The 21,201-nt window shown below is 35.2% G+C and overlaps 1 protein-coding gene across 2 annotated transcripts in view; it reads right to left on the bottom strand.

The window, feature by feature from the left end:
• LOC113231726 overlaps nucleotides 1–21,201 on the bottom strand; it is a 212,605-nt gene that overhangs the window by 2,394 nt on the left and 189,010 nt on the right. The gene's annotated exons all lie outside the window — the stretch shown is intronic.

The raw sequence follows: 21,201 nt of genomic DNA, 5'->3' as shown, positions 1-21,201 counted from the left end.
ACAGCACGTTGATTATCTTATAAATTTTGTGTTAATAATGAATTATGTAGAGTTGTTATGCACTATGCCTATCAGATTAGTGTTACAAAAGCCCGCAAGGAGAGTTAATAAAATCTTAGATTGATTAGCTTGTTACATAATTACACCTTAAATTATTTTATACAGTAACAATAAAGCGTCTCGACGAGTGTACCCCGTTCACGGTTAAACACCCCAACGTCTTTTGTGCGTTGTTGCAAATAGCTGTCATAGGCAAATGCGGCAGGTTCAATTAGTAACTGTATTCAAAGTGAAGCGAAACTGGTAAAGGGACATTAATTGTCCTAAACAAACAAAGTTAAGATAGAAGGAAGCGCCGGCCTGTTCAATGCGGCGAAGCCTCAGCACGACCCGCCGAATTGGCCTGGGGATAATGTCGTTACCTACTCTTAGAGTAACAGAAACACGCTTACAAGAATTAAGACTCTTTAGTCGCCATTTGTTCTGTAAAGATACCTTTTAATACAGTTATATTTTGAGAATAGTATTTAATTATTTGTAATGAGCTTAATGAGCTTCTCGACAAATATTCACAAAATATTAATTAAACCTCTATTTTTAAAGTTTTCGTTTAAATTAAATACTATTTTTATTTCCAAAAATGTATATTCTTATTTAGGAATTAAATTTCTGGTGATTCTAGGTAGAGGCAATGGTCAAATACAGGAATAGGAAAAAAGAAATACAGGAGTTAAACCGAAAACTCTTCACGAGCAGTCATTTTGTAGCAGTATAGCTCCCTGTGAAAGAGTTCGTCCAGGGAAGTATTGCCATCTTTCCTATTTCTGCTGCCAAGCAGTAATATGAGCATTACTGCGCTCCGGTTTAGAAGGGTAAGGGTGCTGGATCTACAAAATGTAAATAAAAAAATTGCCACTAAAATTACCTAGAGGAAGCCAACCTGAAAATTACTTTTTTTATATAATACCAAGGGACGGGACGAACAAGTCGTGCGCCTGGTGGTAAAGTCACGCCTATCCATAACAGTTGCAGTCCCGCTGAGAGCTTTAAATCGCAAAGGTCTGAGGGGCACTGCCACTGCACCCATCAACCTGAGACATAAGTTGACAAGTCTCATGTGCCTGTCATTTTGATTACGCCACATCATTATCAAGAGTTGTTTGGTTGTTTTAATGAGAGCAATACCGTATTATGAGATTTCTTATCTTTAAGAAAAACATAATAAACTACCCAGTTCAGTTCTTTCTAAATGAGAAATCATTGTGTTTTCCTACTATATTCTTATTAAAGGATTCATTTGCGGGATCGACAGTCCCCGAGCTCTTGTTTGCAGGTGCATTAAAGAGAAAAGAATAAATCTGTAACGAATCGTTGAAAGGTGATTGAAATTCATATCACGTTCAGGATTAACGAACATTGTGCAAGAACTTTCCATCTATACATTTTTAATATCTGATACCGAGAAAGATTAATAAGTGGAACAAATGATCAATCATTTATCCTACGCTATTACCAGAATTACTCGATAGGAATCAGGTAGTACGCTCGTACCTGTAATTCTTCGTCGATAAGCCGATGTCTGTAAAAGCTGTGGTAGTCAAATGGTTTAACCTATCGTCTCTCAAGCAGACCCGTGGGTTTGAATCCAGCTTCGCATCTCTGAGATTTCGGAATTTATGTGCGAAATTTCCTTTTCATGAACTTTTTGGTGTAAGAAAACATCGTGATTAAACCTGCACGTAGAAGAAGGTTCACAAATCTCGGAAAACGTGTGAAATCCCCGTATTGGGCCAGTGTGGAGGACTATGACTTAAACTCTCGCCTAAGTGAAGACCCCAGAAGTACCCAGCAGTGGGACGTATAAATGGGTTGACGATCATCGATGTCTGCTATACGCATTTCATGAGTCTAGGTTTGTTTGCTCACACCCCCCTACCATTTTAGAAAAACGGCATTTACTATTTAATTAATGGTAGTTTTATTTTATGGAGTAATAACTTAAGTGGTTTTCACTGAAGCGCAGCGAGTGAAGCTTTGTTGGCATCCACACGAAATGCTCACTCTACGAATGGAATAACTGCCTCCGTGGCCGAACGGTTACCATGCCGGACTGCCACGCAGAGGTTCCAGGTTCGATTCCCGGGCCGGGAGAAATGTTTGTATGGCTTACATTTATTTCTCTCGTGAGTTTCGGTGTAATTTGTGGTTGTCTATGTGTGTGTCCATGGCACCCGCGACACAGGGTTTCCTTAGTGCGGGGCTATGTTGATTGTGTGCGTTATTTATTTATTTAATGGGATTACTCGGCCGTTGCTCAACCGATATACATGAAGTTTACAGCAACACACCGAGCCGGACACACACTTGCGCCCGTCCCGCACCCGCTCTCTGTGTGTTTCACGCTTTAACATTCTGGTGCTTAAGCCGCGGAATGGAGAAGTTGGCGTTGTACCGCCGCCGGTTAGCCTTTGTGGCAACGCTAGAGTTTCAATATTTAAGTCCCTGGGTGACGGATGACCAGTCTGATGTCAGTAGACATAGAGAGAGGAGAGCCCTTGCAGTAAGAACGAATATGCTTGCCTGGAGGTTTGCACGTTGCAGTAGGGAGAACGATTTTGAAAGCATTTTGTCAAACCTTCTATACGTATAGCCTTCGGGTGAATTATAACTAAGTCGACCCTAAATAGTTTGAGGGTACAGTACAACAACGCGTTCAGGATGTTGTTGGGTTTACCGCGACACTGTAGCGCGTCAGGTATGTTCGCGAGACACGCATAGATGGCTTTCATGCCATTCTGAGAAAACTGGTAGCCTCACTTTAGCGAACGAACCCCAACAGCATTCTGACCGTTGTAACTAAAAAAGTAGACTGCCCCTTCCAGACCCATTGGATGCAGCTTCACATGGCGGTTTAGATTAGGTTCACTACCTTGCATACTAAATTTAATTTAATATTAGTTTATTATTTTTGATCTTTTTTTTTAACAATTGGTTTTATAAATTTTATATTTTAATGTAACTTTTCAAATTTTAATTCAATGGCAATGAGATTTGTATTGTTTTCCTTTAAGTTATTTATTTTAGTTTCAATTTTATTTTTATTTGTTGACTTCGACGCAACACAATGTTTTTTCAGAATTTCAATCTGTGACCTGAAATAATTGAATCTAGGGCTTAATACGGGAGATCAAGTCTAAAGGAAAAATATTGAATTGTAAGATTTTGCGCGCAAATTTGCAGAACTGTGAAAAAAGAAAAAAATATTAGTTAATATAATATACTCGTTTTCAGACTACATTGTTAATGAAATGTTGTAAAACTGTTAATCTTCCTTATAAATAAAATTCGATAACGTTCGAGGAATCAACTTTTATATGACTACCATAGATATTTAATAGGACTACAGAGATAATTGAATTCTACGGAAATTTCCAATTGCATTGTTCAATATTTGTTCATTTTTATTACTTGCAATATATTTTTCACGTTCACCAGTTTGCTGCTGTATTTAGTAATAGCTGTTGCCCGCGACTTCATCCGCGTAAAATTTTTATGTTGCATACTACTAAAACATAAATGAAAAATATAAATAATAGCTTATACCCGCGAGATCGTCCACACAGAGGGTTGTATCTTAAAATGATTCACATAATACCTAAATTTATTCGGTTAAATGTAAAGACATGTTACATGTGTTGACCGATAGGTAAAATTCGTTACTGCCGTTGTGTAATATTATGGAATGTCACTTTATATTTATCATCATTTAGTATGCACTAAAGCATACTGACCAATCGGAGGTAGTCGTTAGTTTAAGACGTCTTTGGAAACTACATTTCTGGCACCACATTTAGGCGCCAGGATCACCAAACAATTGGTTATTTTATTTAAAAAACCTAAGCATTTAATTTATTGCTATTTAAATAGGTAGGGTAATAAGTACAGAGCACTAAAAAAATCGACCTCAAAAGTACGTGAAATGACATATAATTACTAAGTTTTATTGAAATCGGTTACCGGAAAGGGTGCAAACCCGGATTCAGCCCCTAGTTCGCCACTATACGGAACTTGACACAGGAGATAATAAAAATCGGTTCTCACTACTCAAAGCATATTGAGAGAAAAACGCCATGAAGTAAAGAATAGCAAAATCAACCATTAAAATAATTGTTAATTATAATAAAAGTTAGGCGCTATTTATAAAAATGAATCTTCATGCGTGAACTCTTAGAGGTGGATGATTTTCTTCAAAATATAGGATCACTATGGAGGTACCCTCTTTCCAACAAAAAAAGAATCATGAAAGTCGGTTCACAAATACCGGAGTTATCGCGTAACATACATACAAAAAACATAGAGTCGAATTGAGAACCTCCTCCTTTTTTGAAGTCGGTTAAAAAGGGAATAAACAGGTATTATCAAAATATATAGATACTATGAAGAGGTAAGTTTTTATAGGTTGTTTCGTAATGTATTCATTTTATCTTTAAATTATCCAATAAAAGTTTCATGTAAATCGTACCACGCTTAAAAAAAATCCTACACAAACTTTAATAAGTATCCCATTTCATCCCTTTTTAATGATAGTTTTGAAAAAATGTCATTTCAGTCTTTTACTATTTGCCTTGTACAAATGTCATCTTTGTAAGTTCAACATTCAAATATTTTCACCCTTAATCATTCTCGTAGGGGATGAATTTAAAAAAAATCCGCCCTTAATACATCTGCACTAAATAAAAGTAACGTAAATTTAAAGTTTTAAATTATTCACATTTATCCGGTAAGTAATGTTGTGGTTTTTGATTAATTTATACATAATAAAATTTGATAGTCGCGACATAATATAAAAAAAACTCACACTATCCATCTCGTTTTGCAAGCATGTCATGACGCGTATTAAAACTAGACAAAGTATAAATCATAGATTATGATTTCACAATAACAGAGTATGTATAATATGATTATAACAGTTACTAAGGTTACCGTGTAAATTTAAAAAATATAAAAAAGACTAGCCTCAACGATATCTATATTTAGATGCTATTGTCATGTTATTTTATTAAATATTTATTAAACATTTAATTATTATTTTTCTATTTTAAGGAGTTACACCACTTTCGCGCTATAGCCTCAATCATATAATATTTTTTAAAGGCGTTGTTCTTCCTTCGGTTATTGCATCTTATTAAATATATATCTATGGGGATGTAGTTATTTTTTGTCTTCAAACTGCTCATTAAAGTACAACTTGGATTTGATTGAAGTTGCTGTATGGCAAATAGGAAAGTGCAATTTGCAAAAACTAGCTCAACAGTTTTCAGCGAGACAATCTTAGCCAATGTGATTGTCTGGCCGCATTCCAGCTGCCTGTAGGGATTATCATGCTCTAGGTATTTTATATTTGAGCTGACTGTGAGATAATATCAATCTTATGACTTTTAGTTTTAAGTTTATAAAAAATATCATTTAAATATAGAATCGTTAGAGGGAAACAAACCTTTTATGTTCCTTATACATGTATATTTATTTATATATTTATTTATACAGTTTATAAATGTACAAATACTTTTGGAACGAATTACTTATCTCATATAATAACGTCGAAATTAGGTACGTAATCGCAATAAGGCGAGATTCTTTCTTCGAAAAAATTTAGAAAGTAAGTTATTACATCCTGTTAGTAACAATAATACGTAGTAATTAAAACCTGTTCAATGCTATTTTCTGAAATCTTTTAACTATCACTGGCCACTTCATTGTTAAGATGATGGAAAAAGAAAAAAAGAAATGTAACCTAAAAGAAATTACTCCCAATCTTGGCTGTATGGCGCAAAAGTGCCTTTGCCTTTTCCACAATTAATAAAAACAGTACCAAACAAATAGAAAACGTCACAGATATTCATCGTTTCCTTCGGAATATTGTGTATTCAGAAGGATTTATATTTAATGATAAAGTTTTATCATAAAATCAAATAAAAACTTTTTTGATTGTATTTTAAAGTGATCCTTCTGATGTAAAATGTCGACTCTAATATTATATGCACCTACCTAATTCGTTAGCGCCATACTTAGAATAATAACGCATAGAAACCTAGTCCGCACACGCTAAGTGAGGTAAATTGAAGCTCGCTCGAATTTTAGCTACAAATGACGAAATGTGTGGTAAATGAGTGTAAAAATACGTCAGACAAACATAAAATGGATACTAACATCACATTCCACAAGGAAGTAACGCGTTTCAACTTGTATTTTTATATAAATTTTCACTAAAACCGAAAATTAACCTACTACTAAATAGTTTTAGTGCCTACATGAATTTGAGTTTTGCCTCACTTGTGACAGTTCGTTTGATATGAAACTATCATTCTATGCGTTATTATTCTAAGGCGCCATATATATTTGGTACATACTTCACAAGCGATTTTTTTTTAAATTTCATTAATTGGGAAAGTAAAATGATCCAAATCAGAAAACAATGAAACCAATCGAATAGTACAGACTTGTATGGCGAATTAAAAATAGAAAAAAATTATAACTATTATTAAAATTATAATTATAATTATTATAGCCTGTTGTGATTAAACTAATTCTACATTACCATCATCCACAGACTGACCTTACCCATATTCACAGTCGTAGGTTAATATGAGATTATCTTTATGATACAGATTCATTTTTATACTCTGTTTTGATTTTACACACAGGCACTTATATTTCTCCTGCTTAACTGAACACTGTTTTTTAGAGCGAGTTTATTCGACACAAATTTCATCGCGCTCACGCCGCCCGTAGCGCAGCGACCTCGTGCACGTGTTCAGAGACCGAACTGTTATAGCAAAATAGGCTCTATTTTCTTAGCTATTACGTTTTAACTTAAATGAGTGTCCCGAGCGCGCGGGCGAGGCTGGCTTATCTTTGGTCTACGCGGCGTCCGCGCGGCAACGGCACGGTTGTATTATTCCGAAGAATTTAAATGTTATTGCCTAGTAAATAGAATTCAGATTCGCCATTGATGTACGTGAAAGCGTGGTAACTGGACGGCTATCGCGCGGTGGCCGCACGAAAACTTTCGCGTCGGTCGTGTAATTGGGCGTTAAGACACAGACTATCTAGTTTAACTGTTAAATTAGTTACGCGACTTTCTGCTTTTTGTTTATTTTATTATTATAATTACATTATAATAGCCATATTTGCTTTTCTGTACTATATTTTATAAGGCTAAGCTGTATTTTTTTTAACAAAGACATTATTATTATTATTCGTTTAATTAAATTAAATAGTAATGATAAATAAATTAATTGTAACCGTAATTAACTGACAATTTTTAATAAAATCGTTGAAAGAATACTCAAAATGGTAACCAATAATGCTAAAAGTTTTGAGAAATATTATAATGGTTAAAGAGAGGACTGTCTGTACCGTGACGACTTTAATTAAAGTTAGTGACATTTTATTTCATTTTTTACCTAAACAATTAATAGTTCTGATAAATTTAGTGTCGGACATCAGTGGTCGAACAGCATTGAATATTTTAAAATAATTTTAGTAGACAAAGGCTATATGAACTTTGATGAGAGGAGCTACAACACTAGCAACGGCTTTAATGATTTTGTTAAAAGGTATTTCTGAATGTTTAAGCGTGTTTGTGTAGAAGCTAAAGCAAAGTTAATGAATATAAAATGTACAACTTGGAAGATTATAAATAGTGTAGAATCAAACCTCGTGCCTTACATTTTCAACGAAGAATACAGATTTAGAAGTTCCTAAAGCATTTGAAAAGTTATTTTCTGACATTCGAATTTCGACTACCAAGTAGTTAAATAAATTTCCTACAATCGCCGAAACACGTCGTGACGAATTTGACGAAATTGTCGTCACGATCTAGTGGGAACAGCTAGTCACGACAGTCGCTCAACGATAAAAAATCGTCCACGACAGAAAGTCGTGATATGGGAACAGGCTAGACACGACAGCCGTCCAACGATAATAAAACGTGACGACATTCCGAATCCGCGACTGTATAAATCTAGAAAACTCGAACCCAGTTCGGATGTCCGAGTCCGAATCCGAATATCGCTTATACATCTAGAGCTAGAATGATCCCTGTGACATTTCAGACCGTCATTTCTCGGATTCGGAAATGATACGAATAGGACGTAGTGCGCAAACAATCTCTTTAAGATTTAAAATATTTTTCAATACGTTTAGTGAGTTCTACGAAAATCTTGCACAACTGTTCTGTGTAAGGTTGTGTTGTGTGTAGGATAGAATAGAATAGAATCATTTATTTCATATTATCAATTTCATAATATCACAATTCGAAATATAATGTCAAGGGATAACATGATCGTCTTTAAGGTAAATAATAATTTTAATGTTAATATAAAATGAAATAATTAAAAGAGAAAAAAAAACATACGAACTACAAAAATACAAATAAGCATTTAAATATTTTCAAAATACAAACGTCCAAAATTAAAAATATAATTACAATTTCTTTAAAAGAAATTCCTCTACACTGTAGAATTCATTGTCCAATAAAAGGTCTTTCAGTCGGGAACAAAACACTTCGTCATTTGTAACACTTTTTAGACTTGTGGGTAGGTGTTCGACAACAAAATACAACAGGGATTTAAAACTTCATAGATTTCCCCGTGACGTAAGGTTACTTTTTCCTATAATCTTGTAATTAAGTACCTACCTATATAATATCAACGTTTGAAAATAAATTCTAATTCCTACGCCGTGGAAATTAAAAGCAGCCGAAATGATTATTTCAACTTCTATCGTAGGTCTTGAAAAACAAATACGCTGTGCAGATACCTTCAGGTAATTTCTTTTTTAAAAGATTATAGGTGTTATAATAGCTTGGCTATTATTCATTATTAATTATGCTATATGAAATAGTTGTGCACGCATAAACGCATGTGCGGTTTAGTGATATCCAAAAACTGGCAAATCATGTGGCACTAAAGCTGCTATGTTACTGAGTTTATTTACGCCTCGCGCGCGCTATGTGAGCATCTTGAAATCTTATCGCGATGTTTGTTATTTAGTTATGAAATAAGGCACTAATATACAATGTGTGTGTTAATGTTAATGTTGTTTTTTCGAGATTAGATGAGCTCATATTTTATATGTTTATTCATTGGATAGTTTTCTTTCCACTGCCAGTTGTAGATAGATGCTTGTCAAAGACCTGACTTGTAAGATAAAAACATTAAACGATTAAACATCACGTATGTATGTGGCTTATACAGTTCGAAGGACGGATGTATTTTAAAAATATATTTATAAAAAGCACTGCTATTCCCGTTTTAAAACTGTTCATCCGAATGCGACTACATTTTATTTAATATTAAAATTAAAAATAGGAATTAATAGATTCAGGCGTTACTTTGCGGAAGTCCATGTTAATAAAAATGGAAGTAAATTATTTTGTTCCTTCGCGAACTCAGTGAAGGTTAAATCGTGCAAAATAGCTGCGCTTGTGTTAAATATTTTTTATGCACTTAAGTTTCCATGCAGATGAAAACATAAAAAATAAAGTGTCATATAAGTATGTGGCAGTGCAACACTTGTAAATTTTTATAACTAGACAAGTAATATTTAACAATTTCATTATTGTGTTTTTAGAAATAATAATTATTGTTAATAAATTATTACGTTATAAACCACATTTTTTTTTCATTGTGTGACAAACTGATAACCCTTCCACATCTGAGTATTAACAGCGAGTGGTGGTAACGCATGAACTTCGTGAGTTTGAGTGTAATTTGTGGTTGTCTATGTGTGTGCATGGCACCTGCGATACAGAGGTTCCCTATGCGGGGCTATGTAAAAAACACTTCAAAGGGGTTGCGCTATTGTAGGGAAGATATTGTAATAGTGTGCCATAACTCTCTGGATAAAAAAATTTTCTGTGTGTTTTATGGTAACAAGTTAATGTCTCATGAAAAATTTGGTTTCACTCGAGGTCGCTCAAAAACCGATGTTGTTATTTAAATGATGAAAGAGAAACATGCGTGAGGGAAAACTCGATGATTCCATGACCATTCTAAGGTATTCGATGATTAGGAAAGTTCACCTTTATGGTTTGGCGGGCCTTCAATTATCATAATACAGCGATCTTCTTAAATCGTCTTTTAAGCTGTATAGTTGTCGTAATGGCTCAGCTCTGCAATATACTTGATTAATAAAATTAAAATACTGAAAGTAAAAGCCTAAGAAATGGTTTATTTATTTTTTCCTGGTAGCATATGACATTATGCTTTGGGCAAATACAGTCAATGTACTTAATTATAACCTTTACAAACAAGTCAACAAAGAACTTTGAAAGTAAAATTAAAAGAATCGTATTTATACCAGCGTCCACAGTACATTCATAATAATGTAAGTACTCCTGATTTGTGTTAAGAAGAATATTTATACTTCAAACAAAAAAAAGATAAACAATCCTGAATTTTTTTTTGTAAACAATGCATTTCACCTCCGTCTCACTTGATGGAAAGTGACGATAATGTCGACGATGGAGCATGCACATCTAAATAATGCCTGTTCACTTTCGCCTGATAATGCTTTCAGTAATGATTCCATTCCATGGTCGTACTCCATATAAATATAAAAGCCATGATATTAATGTGTAATTTAAACACATAATATTAAGTCGTCTCCACAATCTTTCAAATTCATTTAAGGCGTGATAAAATACATTTGCATAATAAGATTCGTGTTGACAATAAATATTTCCCTTTTACGCCGGTAAATTCTATTGTTAAGCAAAAACTGTATTTACAAGGTTATTATACTATTTCTGCTCTTCAAAATTGAAGTTTGAGCATTGCTTGTCGATCACTCATGCGAATACATCATCAACAATTAAAGGTAAAATTAAAGGTAAAGATAGTGAAACACATTAGAAATTTGCAGAAACACCTTCGTAGCCAAGATCTACCTAACTTATGAAAATGTTTTTTTGTCATACCAAGTGACGCGACGAACAAGTCGTGCGCTTGGTGGTAAGCGACACATCTGTTCATAACAATTGCAGTGCCAAGGTCTGACGGGCACTGCCGCTGCGCCCGTCATGACAAGACAAGTCCCATGTGCCTGTAATTTCACAAATGTGAGCATTACTGCTTTGTAGGAGAAACAGGTAAGGTGGCAGTACTGCCCTGGATGAACTCTTTCCCAATGAGCTCTACGGCTACTAAATATTATATTTGTAATAACTTATTATAGTTTATATTAATGAATAAAATTCTTTGTAATAAATCAGTAAGCCCCTAACTGGCAGTTGCGTTTAAATTATATCCTGCTTTGGCGACGGAATACTTTGCTAGTGCTGCGGCTGAGACTGAGATTCATAAAACGATTTTAACTTGGACTAAGTAAAAATAGTGAGCTAAGCAAGTTTTTCGTGTTTACAAAATGAACTTGAGCAAATGTACGAAACTCGACAGTGGTGGGTACAAATTCTTACGACAGCTTAAACATAATTCCGATGGTTATCCCAATCTTACAATAATTAAAAAGTAGATGGAGAGATTGCTAGTTATCCGAAATAGGTTGGGAACTTAGTCGTAGCAGGTGTACGTAGTAGTTCTATGTAGTAGGCCTACGTCGTAGGACTACGTAGTAGGTCTACGTGGTAGGTCTACATAGTAGGTAATTCGGGCTATATTTTCAGTTGAATTTAAACGAACTTTGACTTTGACTAAACAAAAATGGCGAGCTAAGCAAGGTTTTCGTGTTTACAAAACGAATTTTCTAAACACATAAATTTCAGCCTGACGCCTTTAGCCGTCAGTTGATGAATTGTCTTGCTATTGGTCAAGCAGGTTTGGTTTGACCGACAATCATTCCCTGTATACTATCAGTTGCACTACCCTTACTTCCTTCCCAATTTCCGTCTGTCGCCTGACGTCTCCTGGGAACGGATTTCCCGTACCTATTTATATATTTCTCCATCTATTTATTTAGCAAGGTAGTCAATTGTAAGTTTTACATTCTATTAGGTTATAAGTCTACTATGATAGATCGTAGAGAGAGCTCACACTTTTAGGTTTTGACAGGGTACTTATTACTACTGTAATCATCATGACCAAAAAGCGGTTAGTGTTTTGCTTCTTACAACACCATATACTACAGTGACAGACAGAGCACACCTTCCATAAAATAATATCCAACTATCGACTATAAATTTGTTACTTGGACACGAATCCATGCCAGGGATCCATTTAACTCTTTCAAGTTACTACTATGTACTTGAAATTGTAAATGATAAATCTAAACAAATATCTTTTTAGAAAGAGCAACACCTAGAGTGTCCTATTCATTCTTTGTAAGGTGGCGACTGATCGGATTATTTCGGCGTAACGTAATACGAGCATTCGCATGGTTAGTACAGGGAGCCGAGCCAATCGCCGCAAGTGTCATTTGAGTGCATGCTCGCCGCGAATGTTACGTTACGCCGAAATGATCCAGTCAGTCGCCGTTTTGCGTAATATTATTATAAATATAAATATTATAAAAAATTAGATCTTATAGTAGGTTCCCCACCTACTATAAGATCGAATTTTCTATAATATTTTTTTAATCTGCACTTTACGCTTACTCTCGTATACGGAAGTACAATCTCTATATAACTAGTTCAGGTCTGAAAATCTGAAAGTTTCCAAGGTCCAAGTTTTCTGGAAAATAATTATTTTCATTTTGCAACTTTTCCAGTGTCAGCAGTTAAACAAAGCATCCTCAAGTTTTCATACCTTCGGTGAGTTGTAAATACAATGTTTTGCGACTCACCGAAAATATTAATAATTCTTAATTTTAGTAAGAAACACGTCTCGCTCTTTTAAGCTCATCAAAAACGTTACACCAGTTATTAGTCATTACTCCACACTCGATGTAAGCGCGTTTGTGCACTGCATCCGATTCGTATTCGTTCCGAATCCGAAAAATAACGGTCCGAAATGTCACAGGGATCGTTTTATCTCTAGGTGTACAAGGAATATTCGTATTTTCATATAATCGGATTTAGTGACTTCCGAAATGGGTCCGAGTTTTCTAGATTTGTGTAGTCTCGGATTCGGAACGAACACGAATCAGGGGGTCTAACAAAATTAAAAGACAAATATCAAGTATGAAGCTTCATTCGCATCACGTGTGTTTTAATTTGGTCAAGTATTGCTTATTTGGCAGTAATTATTTCGGACGGATGTCAGACGGAGATCGAGAGTAGACCCCCAGATACACTGCGCAAACGCGCTTAAATTTTATCATAATACAGTAAAGCGATTGTCGTGTAAAAGTGAAGAATGAACATATCGTAATTCAATATCGTTTGCAGTCGAACGAGGATCCCGGCGACTACTGAACAAACAACAAGTTCATAAATTTCATTTCGTGCAGCTATTGATACCCCACCGTACATGTTACCTCTACCATGAGCTATCTCTGATTCATATTTTATAAATTTGTTGTTACAATATGGTAAATTCAACAACACCTTTCTTTTATTTAAGAGCTAGGCTCTTGTTAGCGTAACATTCACCAACAACATGTGTTTTAAATAGGAATTCTGTTGCGCCCTCAATTAATTATTATCTCGCAGTTTTGCCTGTAACCCGAAGGTTGCCTGGAAGAGATTGCTATATAGCAATAAGGTCGCCTTTTGTGCCTGTCTTTTTATTTTTTGTATTATTTTGTATTTGTCCTAGTGTGCAATAAAGAATATTTGTATTGTATTGTATTGTAAATTCTTTGGAAATAATAAATTTCTGCGCTCGAGTCTCGCTTCGGTGTTCTGTGTAGCAACACATGTTTTAATGATGCTTATTTTATTTTATTTATTTCTACCGCCAAATGGCTTAGTACTGTGTTCCGGTTTTGAAGGGTAGAGTGCTGGTGAAATTAAAGGCACATGGGACTAGTCATCTTATGTCTCAGGGTGATAGCGCAGTGGCAGAACCTTTCAAACCTTTGCGATTTATAGCTCTGCGTGGCACTGCAACTGTTATGGACAGGCGTGAAGACCACCAGACACACGACTTGTATCATTAAAGAAATTAAAACCACAAAGAGGAAGCATCATAAATTTCATCTTGATAAGAATCTATGGTTAACTTGTATTATATTGAAAAATATGGAACATCTATTTACGTGAGAACATTTATTATCTACTGAAAGGTGCTCAACGTCACTTTACTAAAACCCAGCTCCGTTTTCTATTATAATAAAGAACCCGTCAAACACGAGTATCGAGCGAATGATAAATGGTAGGCGACTCAAACTCGACTTTCCTCGGTTAAAGAAATAGATTGACACTCGACCCACCGCAATCACGTCATAGACCCTTGAACCCTCTCAAATACTTGTTAAATTACACAATTCGTCTAGAAACTAGAGACTCGATCATTGGACATTGATACGAAAACATTATTGATAACATTTTTTTATATTGGCAGCAAATTGAAATGAAATTGAGAAACGCGAATTGATATGTAGATTTTTATTAAAGATTTTGTTATTGTTTGCTTGAAAACTTGTTTAGAAGAAGAATGTATGTAACGTAAGTAAGTAGTAAAATTATCACCCTACAATGTGTCAAAAAAAATGTTTGAAAAAATCAGGAATTCATCTAAACTTTAAAACATTCATCTAATATTTGAGACTTTAGTAGCAGTAGAGCTCCTTGTGAAAAAGTTTGTCCAGTGAAGTACTGCCGCCATACAATGTGAGCTTTACTGGGATTCGCTTTGGAAGGGTAAGGGTGCTGATGAAATTACAGGCACGTGGAACTTGTCAACTTGCCTTAGGGTGGCGGGAGCTCTGGCAGTGTCACTCAGATCTTTGCGATGTAAAGCTTTGAGTGGCACTGCAACTGTTGTGGATAGGGGTGGCGCTTATCACCGCCTGGTTCACGTACCAACGTGTTCGTCCCGTCACTTGGTATTATAAAAAAAACTTTCATACATTGTGAATGTAAGTAAATATATTTCAATGTTGTTTTTTTACGTAACAGAAAATGAAAACAATGAAATGTTTTCGCCCAAACCGAAAGGACGTAAGGGTTTTCTCATATTACATATCAATTGACAATGCGACGTAGGAAAAACAATCAAAGGAAAATGGAAAGGCATTCATGTATTGACCTATTATATTGGTTTGTCACCAAAATCTAATTACAGCCGGACAAATCACGGAAAAATATTTGATCTGTCACTTTTGTTTTCTGTTAAATTAATTATGCCTTAATTAAAGCTGAAATAATCTTAATTGATCAGAGTCGAGTATACGACATTATGATACAGAAGTTTTATTAATTTTAGTATTTGGAAGTCTGAAAAACACCTAAGCAATTTCTACCTAGCTACTAAAAATATTGCTCGTATGGTAGCTTCCAATTCTCAACCCTGGCATCCCGTTCACTACGGATACTTTTCATGAACTCGCTTACAGGCAACACTGTTAAATTAAAATAGTTAGGAATAGTATTTCGTTCTCGCCCTCAGCGAGCCATTAATTCGACGTACGCGTTTCTTTTGTATAAATCACGGCCAACTCAAAAAGCACGTTACGCTCTGTAGACAACGCATAATCCCTGGCCATATCCATCAAATAGACGGGCATTAGGTACCTGCCGCTGGCGCGGTGTGCCCTAATGGTCCCTTTTGAATAATATCCGCTACTTCACCGCATTACCGGCCCCGTTGGGCTGCGACGGCCCTTTCCCCTCGAACGCCTTCTAGTCAAGTGATTAACAACCGTTTTAAAATTTTAAGATTAAAAATAAATACATCCCTATCGAAAGTTTTTAGAGTTATCACTAGAATAACATACTTGATTTTTTTTTTTATCTTTCATGAGCTCAACTTGTTCTTAAACTAATTTGGTGGGCTGCAAAAGGAGCCTCCCCGCACGACGCAACATTCCTTTCCTGTTTGTTTGGTGCACCCTGGGCAACAATCGGCAAGTACATTACGTCGATTGGCAAATCCTTTCTCTACGATGGCAACATTATTGTGTATGCTATCGAAGCCGTGGTAACCTAATGGTTTGACCTACTGCCTCTCAAGCAGAGGGTCGTGGGTTCGAATCCCGGCTCGCACCACTGAGTTTCTCGGAATTTATGTGCGACATTTAATTTGAAATTTATCATGAGCTTTTCGGTGAAACCATCGTGGAAAGGAAAACACCGTGATGAAACATGCACGTAGAAGAAGGTTCATAACCCTCGGAAAACGTATGAAGTCCCCAACCCGCATTGGGCCAGCATGGAGGACTATAGCATAAACCCTCGTCTGAGAGGAGACCCGTGCCCAGCAGTGAGACGTATAAATGGGTTGATTATGATTAAAGTAGAAGGCAAACGAGCAGACGAGTTACTTGATGGGAGGTGGTCATCGTCGCCCATGGATGTCTGCAACATAAGATCTACCTCTATCTAGCATTGCCCGCCATTGAGAATCCTGATGACTCGCTTTTTGAAGAACCCCGTATCATAGCGCAAGGAAAATATTTCAGGAGAGAGACCATTGCACACCTTGCAAGTTGGAGGAAGGAACAAACGTGATCCCCGCATGGTCTTAGAATGCCAGACTTTAAGGATATGGGGCTGGGCTCTATTCCTTCGGCGAGTAGTAAGATAGTGGAAACGTGATAGTGGCACCAGTTCGGAAAGTTCCTCTAAGCACTTCCCGTTATAAAGACGGTAGAACACACAATGAGAGCTTTAGTGGCTACAAACCATTTGTGAGTTTGGAATCATCGACAACACGAACAACTCGAATGTGTGAAAACCGCCCAAACTTAGTCGACGTTAGGATTAAATTATTTTGTCTACGGTCACAGCGTGATACACAGCTGTCGTAATGCCGCACGACTCCGCGTCGCGACAGTTACACAGGGTGTCCCACGACTATGCGACACGAAGAGAAAGTACTTAGATATTTAGATTCATGGAAACATTATTTTATATTTTGGTAAGTTCGTTAGTCGTAAATTTTCTTACTTTATTATGATGAATATTCGATATAATACGCCAGAATTCCCTTGTAACTCGTCCACTTTGTCAAATTGCTTCTTGTTTAGTAAATAATTAAGTAAAAAATTGGTCCATGCGTACCAATCCAGAAAGGAAAACAATCATTAACAAACTCGGCTGTAATACGGATTATAATTCTTTTTGTTGAACTTATAATATTTCATGGTGTTTCTTAAATTTAAGATATTATGTTACTTGAAAGGAGATAATGCTTCTAATTTATTGTTTCGATCGGCATCACAAAAATAATTTTTTTTTACTTTTTTTCATATTTCGGTCGGTTTGATTCCCAGGTGATGCAAATTAAAAAAAATCTTTAAATGCAGTATTACTTACTTTCCCTCATTTTGCATAGCCATGGGACACCATATATAAGTAAGTCTAAATATAATGTGATTATTGAAGTGGGTAGGCGTTTTTTACTTATTTCTATAATTGTTACAATAATTTGGAGATGTGTTGTGTATAACTTTTTATTTTCGTTTGGTTAGTCTTAAATTATACGAAAGTTTTAAAGTGAAACCCTACATGACTTCCTCAGAATTTGCAATTTCAAAATGTGTCATTTTGTAAAAGTGTGTGGTTTTCTTCATCGAGCATAACAATTTAAAATATATTTCGCACAAAACGATAAAATTCATTGAAGTGGGAACGCAATATCGTATCGATAGAATACGTGTGTTATAAAAAATCCGTTCACATTTGGGGGACCGTTAAAACCTTTTACACAAATTCAATTTTACTGGGTATGTGATGAACAAATGGAACCAGGCAGTATTGTGTCGCAAAATATTCTCATTTTACAATGCAAATGTGATTGTTAAAAAAACAATGGAATAGTACAAAATATTTGTTGGACAAGAGTCCAACATAAGCGAAAGTCCCGCGTAAGAACGCGGGTTGTGATTTATAATGCACATAGAGTTTCAAGTTTTGTTTTTCGACGGAGTAGGCAAGATATATTTCCTTCTCGATCTTTCACGACTTTCCATCTCTTTTTGCTTGAGTTTATTAAACCCTGCTTTTAAAATTTTGCTGTCTCGTAAGGTAATCCCTAATATAATTTGATTTAAAGAAATAGGGTTTTAATCGCATATAAATAAATTTTATTTATAGGAAATGAAACTATTTTACCCGATTTAAATCGCGTGTTTGAAAAAACAAATATACGCGATTTAAATCCAGAAAAATAATTTCATTTCCTATGTGTAACAATCGCGAAAACCTAAGAACTCGATAAAATTTATTTACCTAACGTTTCGGACGTATTGCAACATCCTTGGTCTCAAAGAAACTGGACCAGTTTTTTTTAAAGAAATAATGTGTGAAAATCGTGAGTTTAACTCAATGTATCGCCAATATCGGTATACCAAGTGGCTAAGTTTACTTTAATTATAGTTTAATCGCAATTTGATCAACGTGGAATGAGTGATAAAATGTGGAGACCCCATAACAAACACCATTCCCATTAAATCTTGTCTACAGAAAACTCAGTGCAAGTTCCCGATTTGCATTCGTTCTCATAAAGTACAGAGGCGCAACTGAAGTAATATGCAAACTTGCACAAGATAACGAGCTGTCGAAGTTACCCGGATCACTAAACTGTTGTTGCCAGAACAAACAAACGATCTGTTTGTGAGCTAAGATTTAGTGAAAATCTCTGGTGGATACCGAAGTTTCCTTTAATGACCCTTGTTGGTAATCAAAGAGATTATTGTTGATCATTTGCCTTCAACTTATAACTCTGCTTTATGGCTTTATGGTCTGGTGTTTAGTTTCTTATGTGATATGAAGTTAAATTATTGAGCAAAATTACCATTTAAATTTGAAAACAATAACTTGAGTTTGGTGAAATTACAGGCATATGGGACTTGACAACTTATGTCTGAAGGTGACAGGCGCAGTGGCAGTGTCACTCAGATCTTTGTGATTTAAAGTTCTGAGTGGCTCTGCAACTGGTATAGGCCGGCGTGTCGCTTAACATCAGGCGCACGACTGATCTTCCCATCCCTTGGTATTATAAAAAAAATTTTGAAATTAATTGAAATGAAATTTATTTATGTGTGTGATTTTTTGATGTAACAATTTGATGTTTAGTAAATAATAGTGCTAAGTATCAAAAAAAACCTACCAATAATGGCGGACAAATATTCTTCGGTAAACTACTATAAATTATGGAAGTCATTACATTTAAATCTGTTATTATCTTATCATATTGATATGTTAACGTTTATCCTTACACGTCAAAGACTTCGCAATATTATTAAGGAACAAAATCATAATTTTAAACAGGAATGCGTACATGTAAGTACATCAACATCCGAAAGCATTTCAATTAAAAAAGTATCATTCCAATAACATAAGAATGTTGATATTTGCATAATTTGCCATACGCAACACTGCGCTATTACAGCAACTTTACGCGCATGCTGCCGAATATCAACACTACAGATTCGGTGAATTCCAGTTCAAGTTTATAATCTTTTTAAATTTTATGTAGCTTACGATTGCGAAAGTATCAAGTATGTTTCTGTACAAAGTCTTCTCGATTTTTACTTTTAGTTAATACAATGAAATTATCTATTTTTCTTTTTAACCGACGTTTAAAAAGGAGGATGTTCGTTCGACTGTTTTTTTGTGTGTATGTTATGCGATCACTCCGGTATTTGTGAACCGAGTTTGATTTTTTTTTGTTGGAAGGAAGGACCTCAGCCAAGCTTAAAAAAATCCCTTTTAATTTGGAAAAAAATTTCCACTTCTAAGGATGGCAACCTAGGGGATAAATCTAGTTTCGGGCACTTTCCGGTAACCGATTTCAATAAAACTTGGCAAACCTCCTATATATACCACTGTACTATGTTGTGGTGTGGTGTACTACGCATATCCATTATTTCTACGCAACTGTAAGGTTAAAATAAGTCATAATGCAACATTCAATTATTCGTATATATGTATGATATTGTACAATATTACATACAATATTATATATATATATGTATATATATATTTGTATGTATATACATATATACATATATATATATATATATATATATATACATATACAGATATATACTTACCTGGACATAATTACATTCAAGTGAATGCTTACTCGTACATTGCAAGTTTTCAGATTTTATTTACTACAGAAAAAATAAAAACATTTCCCATTAATATTAATAAGGTGTACAAGTTAATTTAATTTCATGGTATAGTAAAGAATCCCATATAATGTGTGAGCGTATGGCTTGGGATTACCGACCGGATATCATGCACTTTTTTAGAGATCCGTTGGTGAATAGATACGAAATTGTGTTCACAGAATTAAAGGTGACAACTAAACAACTATAGTTTATTTTTATACTATTGTGTGCAGAAAACAAAACTGTTGTTAAAGCTGCATTTCTGGATTTTTTCTACGGTACCAAGTGACGGGATCGGACGGGGAAGTCGTGTTAAGTTCCAATACCACTCAGAATTTTAAATCGCAAAGATCTCAGCGGCACTGCCACTGCGCCCGTCACCCTGACACATAAGTTGATAAGACCCACGTGCCTGTAATTTCACCAGCACACTTACCTTTACCCTCCAAAATGCTCACATGAGTGCTTAGCGGTAGAAATAGGTAAGGTAGCAGTACTTCCCTGGATAAATGATTAGTTCGATTTTATCTTTAATAGCCTGAATATGTAAAAAATTAGGCGATTAGTTAGCCCTTAGGTCTTAATGAAACTGATATAGAATAGTTTATATTACTTGTGAACGAGGCCATCGAGATCTTCAATAATATTCAGACAAGAACAAAAATGCAATTACAAAACCATTTCGCTCTTGGCCAACTTTTTATATTTCAATCCGCTGAAAGCCAGAAAGTACCGCCGTCGGCGGAAATTATGCACTCTGCAAAAAGTGAGACGAAACACCTTTTATAGGAAAATGAGAAATTCTCTTAAAACTTTATACCTAGTAGTTTTTTATAAAGTTTTATAATGAATACTGCCTGTAGTTTTATTACCTTTGCAACAAAGAAATATTTATACCCAAGGACCTAGTAGCTAACATTAATCAAATGAAAAAAAGTAAATGTGTAGTTTGATTTCAGATTTGAAATCAGAAACGATTCACTGTACTGACTTGTATGGTCTAGCTCTACCGTGTCA

The sequence above is a fragment of the Hyposmocoma kahamanoa genome, unplaced genomic scaffold, assembly GCF_003589595.1.
Source record: "Hyposmocoma kahamanoa isolate Upper Pololo Valley unplaced genomic scaffold, ASM358959v1 66, whole genome shotgun sequence".
Taxonomy (NCBI): domain Eukaryota; kingdom Metazoa; phylum Arthropoda; class Insecta; order Lepidoptera; family Cosmopterigidae; genus Hyposmocoma; species Hyposmocoma kahamanoa.
This window is presented reverse-complemented; position numbering and strand designations above follow the sequence as displayed.